Source organism: Melanerpes formicivorus, unplaced genomic scaffold (assembly GCF_026170545.1).
Source record: "Melanerpes formicivorus ecotype bairdi unplaced genomic scaffold, bMelFor1.0.p_v2 SCAF_46, whole genome shotgun sequence".
Lineage (NCBI taxonomy): Eukaryota > Metazoa > Chordata > Aves > Piciformes > Picidae > Melanerpes > Melanerpes formicivorus.
In genome coordinates, this window is record NW_027142398.1 from 1,256,372 (window position 1) to 1,263,888 (window position 7,517).

The window sequence follows — 7,517 nt, forward strand, 5'->3', positions numbered from 1 at the left end:
AAGAAGAAGAAAAGGAGCGATGGCTCCGCGAGGAGAGCTGTGCTGAGCTGTGTGGAGGGGCAGGGAGAGTGACAGACAGGCAGCCTTCTGGCCCCACTCCTCCTCAAAGCAGGAACCTGGCTTCAGGTTCATAGAATCACCGAATTGTTTAGGTTGGGCAAGACCTTTGAGACCCTGAAGCCCGACCACTGACCCAGCGCTGCAAGCTCCACCTAAACTCGGGGCCTTTCTGGAGCCAAGAGCTGATGAAAGGCATCAACCCAGCCCCAGCTCTGCAGAATGCTCAGGCCTGACCCAGGGGATGCCAACCCTAGGCTGGGGTGGTTGTGTCCCCAGAGCAGCTGTGGACTGGCACAGCACCCCAGAGTGCAGCTCCATGCACGCTGTGCCAACCAGCAGCAACAGGCTGTAAAATGCCAACAAAAAGCAACCCGAGGGCTGGATTTTCACAGCTGCTGCCAGAGTCAATCCCACAGCTTCAGGACAGCCCAGAGGGGAGGCTGGGATTACACAGAACTCATTTTCTCCTCTTCCCTCAATGCTGCTTGAGTATCAATGAAAGCCTCCGGCTGGAGAGGACAGCTCACAGCTCACTCCTGGGGCTTTCAAGCTCACCTAAAAGCACCAAGTAATTCCCAAGCCCAACCCAAGTTGCAGATCCAGAGCAGCTGCTCAGACAAACCCCACGTGGGCAGTTTGCAGCTCTCCTGGCCATTTTCTCCCTGTGAAATCACTGAGGCCTTCATGCAGCCCCCTCCCCAGCTGTGCACAGCTCCTTGGAAAGGGCTCTGCTGAAGGCCCCCAGTAAAAGTCCACACTGGAGCCACCCTCAGAGGCGCTTGCTGGTCCCAGGTTCATACAGGCTCCTGAGTGCAGCAGCAGCTCACACTCTGCATGCTCAGGGACATTTGAGGCCACCACCACACTGGGTCCCTCACTGCTGCCCAGCACCCTCATCATGGTTCTAGGTGTGACTCAGCCCATCCTGCTTTGGCTCCTTCAGCACTCTCTGATCAGCCTCTTCCTCTGGCCTGTTTTCCTTCCTCTGATCCACACAGGTCTCTGCAGCCACTTAGAGCAAACCACAGCCTCTTGGTGCCTCACATCAGACATTTTCAGCTGTTTCCTAGGAAGGATGCAGGGCAGAGACAGGGCCCCCTCTGCAGAAGGCTTTTCTCTCTCCTCTGTGTATCCCCAGCAGAAGCCCAGACTTGTCCTTCTTCAATCTGTTTGATTTATAACATCTCTAGGTGGGATCAGTAAAACCAATTAGTGCTGGCAAAGGCAGAGAGCAGGGCACAGCCCTAGCAGCCTACCCCAAGCATCATCCTACTTGGCACAGCCACCACCTGGGGAACCTGAGACCTTGGTCTGAGGGTAGAGTCACCCGAACACAGACAGAGGGAGGAAATGGAATGGAATGGAATGGAATGGAATGGAATGGAATAAACCAGGTTGGAAAAGACCTTTGAGATCATTGAGTCCAACCTATCACCCAGCACCTCCTGACAACTAAACCATGGCACCAAGGGCCTCATCCAGGCTCTTCCTAAACACCTCCAGTGATGGTGACTCCACCACTTCCCTGGGCAGCCCATTCCAATGGCCAACCTCTCTTGCTGGGAAGAACTTCTTCCTAACATCCAGCCTAAACCTCCCCTGGCACAGCTTGAGACTGTGTCCTCTTGTTCTGGGGCTGCTTGCCTGGGAGAAGAGACCAACCCCCACCTGGCTACAACTTCCCTTCAGGGAGTTGGAGAGAGCAAGAAGGTCTCCCCTGAGCCTCCTCTTCTGCAGGCTAAGCAACCCCAGCTCCCTCAGCCTCTCCTCACAGGGCTGTGCTCCAGACCCCTCCCCAGCTTTGTTGCCCTTCTCTGAACACCTTGCAGCAAGTCAACATCTTTCCTAAACTGAGGAGCCCAGAACTGGACACAGGACTCAAGGTGTGGCCTAACCAGCTTTCAGAGGCTCATGATAAGAAGAGGCTGCTTTGCTAGAAGGGAACTACGTTTTTTCCCTCTCTCTATGGAGTAAAACTCACCATATGTTAAACTCCAGTTTAATTAGGCTTGGTTGCCTAAAAGAACAGGGAGAAGCTCTACAAGATTAATCCAAACCCTGGTAATAAGACATTAAGGAAACACAAGCATCTCATTCTTCAGATCAGAGGGGCTTAATAATAATGGCAAAAATCAATATGAAACTAAATTAAATCTGCTGTTTGTATTCATCAGGTGATTTGATCAAGAGCCTGCCAGCTCAGGTCTCTGCTGCTGCCACAAGGAAACACAAACATATTACTTTTCAGATCACAGAGTTTTAATGGGAATGATCAAGAGCACATGCAGTTAGAGCTACCTTTCATGCCAGCCAACTCCAATTACATTAGGCCAGATTATTTCCATACAAAACTCAAGCTCTTTATTGATGCAATGGCACAGAAAGGCAAACTTGCTGCTTTCCAGATCACAGCACTTCAGAGCAGGGCAGGAATTAAGACTTCAGTAAAACTGGTTTCACTTAAATCCTGCCAGATTCATCACATCAGTTCCTCCTCCCCAGTTTTGTTTTGTTCCACCATCCAGCCACAGCCCTCAGCATTGCTCACTGCCTAGGCTGGGCCCCTTCAAGGGGTTGTTACTTTACTGGGGAGAGTGAAAAAGAGTTCTTAGTATCTGTGACAAGTTTGGCAATGAAAGGAGCTGTGCTAGGAAGTCTTAGTGCTGCACATCAGCATCATTTCCTCTCAGACCAGACAACTGTCAACATATCTGGAACCCCTCTGCACCCCAGTGACCAAATGCCTTGATCTGGGGGGAGAAAACTCAGGTTTTATGACACAGGCTCAGGTTAGATGGTTACACTGATGTAGAGAGACACACCAGAAGACTTTAAACTCTCACTGAAACCAACTTCTCTGCAGCTGCTGGTATGCAGAGGAGTATCAATGATTTTATTGAAGATGGACAAAGCAGAACCCCTGATGTTTTATTCCTTGGGAGGGATTGCCACAACCTGTGTTCAGCAGGTTACTGAGTTCAGGTTGAAGCTCATTTGCCCCTTTCCTGAGGCAGCAGCATGGCCTCCAGGCTAGTTCAGCTCTGAGAACACAGCTTCAAGGATTGAGATCCTTTTTCAGAAGGCTTTGCTGGGGACAGAAACTTGGAGTTCAGATGCCTGCCTGACCATTCAGGGCTCAGCAGAGAGAGTCTCTGGGGAGTACAAGCAGAGACAAGTCCTGCTCAGGGTCCTTGGGATGTGTCTAGGCTTCCAAACTGAAAAGAACAATCACAGAATCACCAAGGTTGGAAGAGACCTCAAAGATCAAGTCCAAGCTGTCACCACAGACCTCATGACTAAACCATGGCACCAAGTGCCACATCCAATCCCTTCTTGAACACCTAAGAAAATCTCCAGAGGCTCTGTAATTTCTGGTTAGCCTTATTGCCACACCTTTGTTACTGTCCTGCTGTATTGCTGCTGCCAGGTGAGGTTCCATGGAAACAGGAGAAGCCTTGGAGAGCAGCATTTAGGGTGAAGATCCCTCGGGTGATGAAAGGCCATGCAGGGACAAGCAGAGGAGGAAAAACCAAGTGACCCCAGAGGTTCTAACCTGCTGAGCGCTCTCTGCAGCAGGAAGAGGAAAACCTGCAGGGAACCTGTGCCAGTCTCAGCTTATCCAGGTTGCAAAATGCCAACAATGCCCTGCACAGAGGTCAGACAGCCCTGAGCTAAGGGCAACAAGGCTGGTGAGAGGCCTTGAACACAAGCCCTATGAGGAGAGGCTGAGGGAGCTGGGATTGTTTAGCCTGGAGAAGAGGAGGCTCGGGGTGACCTCATTGCCCTCTACAACTACCTGAAGGGTGGTTGTAGCCAGGAAGGGATTGGCCTCTTCTCCCAGGCAACCAGCACCAGAACAAGGGGACACAGTCTCAAGCTGCGCCAGGGGAGGTTTAGACTCGAGGTGAGGAGGAAGTTCTTCACCGAGCGAGTCGTTCATCATTGGAACGGGCTGCCCAGGGAGGTGGTTGAGTCATCGACCCTGGAGGCGTTCAAGGGGAGATTGGACGTGGCACTTGGTGCCATGGTCTAGTCATGGGGTCTGTGTTGATAGGTTGGACTCGATGATCCTCGAGGTCCTTTCCAACTTAAGTGATACTGTGATACTGTGATACTGAGCTGCAGCACTCTGAGGGCTGTTCTGCACTCCAGCAGGAGCAGAGGAGGAATAAAGACAGGATGGTTGCAATCACATTACCCCTTGGAAGAAATAACAATAAATTCTTAACTTCCCAATTACAGGGGACAGGCAAACCTTGGAAACCATTAAGAGCTGCTTCTTCTGCTGATGAATTATCCAGAGTGCACAGAGCTATTTGCTGAGCTTCACTGTATTACACTAATTATAAATTAATATATTGCTCATTACACAGTAAAGTTCTGCAGTCAACTAATGCACTGCTGCTGCAAAGAGTCTGCTTTAAAGCATCCTCTGGTACTTTTATGATCTAGATGTTTCATTGACTTCTGTTCTGGCTTAAATGCCACTAACCTGTCATTCTTTCCCAAAGAAAGACCCTTGGCTTCATCTCCCCCCCTGTGCAACTCAGGCAATGCAGATGAATGATGAACTTAGAAAGGCTTTTCAAATGCTGTTTTAAAATCATAGAATCAATAAGGTTGGAAAAGATCTCAAAGATCATCAAGTCCAACCTGTCACCCAAGACCTCATGACTACTAAACCATGGCACCAAGGGCCACATCCAATCCCTTTTTGGACACCTCCAGGGAGGGTGGTGAGGAGAAAGTTCTTCACTGAGAGAGTTGTTGGCCATTGGAATGTGCTGTCCAGGGAGGTGGTGGAGTCCCCATCCCTGGAGGTGTTCAAGAGGGGATTGGACGTGGCCCTTGGTGCCAGGGTTTAGTCATGAGGTCTGTGGTGACAGGTTGGACTTGATGATCTTTGAGGTCTCTTCCAACTTTGGTGATTCTGTGTGAGATGAGTTTGGAAGCCTGAAGCTGGTGACTTTAGTAGGAATCACAAAGGTCTGCCAAAGAAACTGTTGGAAGCCATGACCATGAAGAAGGAGTGCCTGGACCTGTGCTCAGGCCAGGAGGGACACCTTGGGTGAGGCAGGGATGCAGGGAAAGCCTGAGCACCCCAGGCAGAAACCCCTGAGGTGTTGGGAGGGCAAAAATCAGAATCACTGCTCTCCAAAGGGACCATTTACTGGCATTTGCCTCCCCAAGCTCACAGCTTGACTCAGCCCAGCCCTGCATCCTCAGATCCTGTGCTCGGCAGCCTCGGGGAGGGGGACACCAGCCTGGCAGGCAAGGCGGAAACTCCCCATTGACCTGGGGTGGGATGAATGGGAGGAAATGCAGCCCTCTTTCTTGGAAACCCGTTATTAGCACTGCATTGTCCCCGGGAACATTCCTGCAGCCTGTTTTTATGTCAGGCCATTCATTCTGTGCAGTGCTTAGCATAACAGAGACAACAAACACCAGACAGGAGCAGCCCGACACAGGAATCAGTTTGGAAGCTGCCATTTCCTTCTTTCCAAGGAAAGCATCCTGGTGACTCAGCAGTCCAGGGCAGATTGGCAGCCCCACAGAGGAGACAAGATCCCAAGGGAATCTGGTGATTTCCAGCCTCAGCAGCACAAGGATATTGCACTCACCGTGCCAGAGACTCCCCTGCGTGACGAGCAGCAGGGCAGAGATGCTGTTGGGGGCAGGCAATATGGAGCAAAGGGAGGGAACTCAGGGCTGCTGGAGAGGGACCAGAGGGGTGCTGAGCTCCACACTGACACTGTTCACCAATCCATAGCCACCACATCTCCCAGTCATGATGGGACAGACACTCAGGTGTCCAGGCTGGCACAGCTGCTCCCCTACACACCACAGCTCCCAGTCACACTGGTGCAGCCCCTCGGGGGTCCCTGATGTCCCAGACTCTCGGCTTCCAGACTACCAGAGCCAGGAGGCACTGAATGACCCTGAGGGAGAAGATGGGGAACCAGTGCCAGAGATACCTGAGGCGGTGTAACCTCTGTGTGTAGCAGGGCTGCAAACCCAGCCAAACCCCGGGCTCCCCAGCCACGGTGAACCCCCAGGCAGCTCACGGGGAGGAGTCCCAGACCCTTGTTAAAGTCTCACGGAGAGCTGCACCGGGCTGGAACGACTGGAGGATCCTGGAATGATTTGTAATAGACAGCTGGACTCTCGTTGCTCGCCATCCCTCACGAGAGAAAGACAGGAAGGCAACTGATGACCTTCACTGTCGATGTGGACCCTCGCCAGCCGCTCGCCTTGCCCGGCCCATCCGGGGGTCCCCAGTGAATGCCGGTAGCCCCTGGCGGGCCGCGCAGCCGGGGCCGTAGCGCAGCCTGTGTCGCCATCCAGTGCCTGCACCGCGACCTGCAGGCACCCCCGGCGCGGCTCCAGCCCCGGGATCGGGGGGTGCTGGAGGAGCAGAGGCTGGCAGAGGGGGGTGGGGGGGCCTGTAGCCCACCCCGCGCACAACCCCCCGCGGCACCGGCTGGGGAGGGGACACAGGCTCTGCCATGAAGCACGAAAGCAGAAGCTGTGGGCAAGGGAATATTAAGCTGGACAGGTCGGTGCTGGCAGGGGAGCAGCTCGAGCAGGAGGTCGCTACAGGTGACAATGACAAGCTGTGGCTTACTCTGACCCAGTAAGCATAAATGTATCTGCTGACGAACCCACCTGAATCTCAGGTACTGCCAGCCCAAAGAGCTTGTTCCACCTCTCTCCTCCAGTCCTGCAGCACCCACCATGGGGGAGCAGGGGGATATTTATGGGGAACACATTAACTGGAGCCCACTAACAGCTGGAACACACAGGTAAGCAGTGGGGGTGAGGCTAGGTGGGAAATAAGGCAGCAGCTGTAAACAGGGGGGTGTGGGAGGGAGAGGTGTGGGCTGAAGTGTGTGTGGAACAAAACTAGAAGTGGGTAGATTCAGACTGGATGTTAGGAAGAAATTCTTCCTCATGAGGGTGGTGAGACACTGGCACAGGTTGCCCAGGGAGGTGGTGGAAGCCTCATCCCTGGAGGTGTTTGCAGCCAGGCTGGATGTGGCTGTAAGCAACCTGCTGTAGTGTGAGGTGTCCCTGCCCATGGCAGAGGGGGTGGAACTGGATGAGCCTTGAGGTCCCCTTCAACCCTACTAATTCTGTGATTCTAGGAGCTTCAAAAAGATCTGTTGAGTTAAAGCTAGGGACTGGGAAGTCATAGAAACATAGAATCAACAAGGTTGGAAAAGACCTCAAAGATCATCAAAGTCCAACCTGTCACCCAACACCTCATGCCTATCAGACCATGGCACCAAGTGCCACATCCAATCCCCTCTTGAACACCTCCAGGGATGGGGACTCCACCACCTCCCTGGGCAGCACATTCCAATGGCTAACAACTCTCTCTGGGAAGAACTTTCTCCTCACCTCCAGCCTAAACTTCCCCTGAGCAGGAAGGAATGTTGAGTAACCTCTGTAGGGTG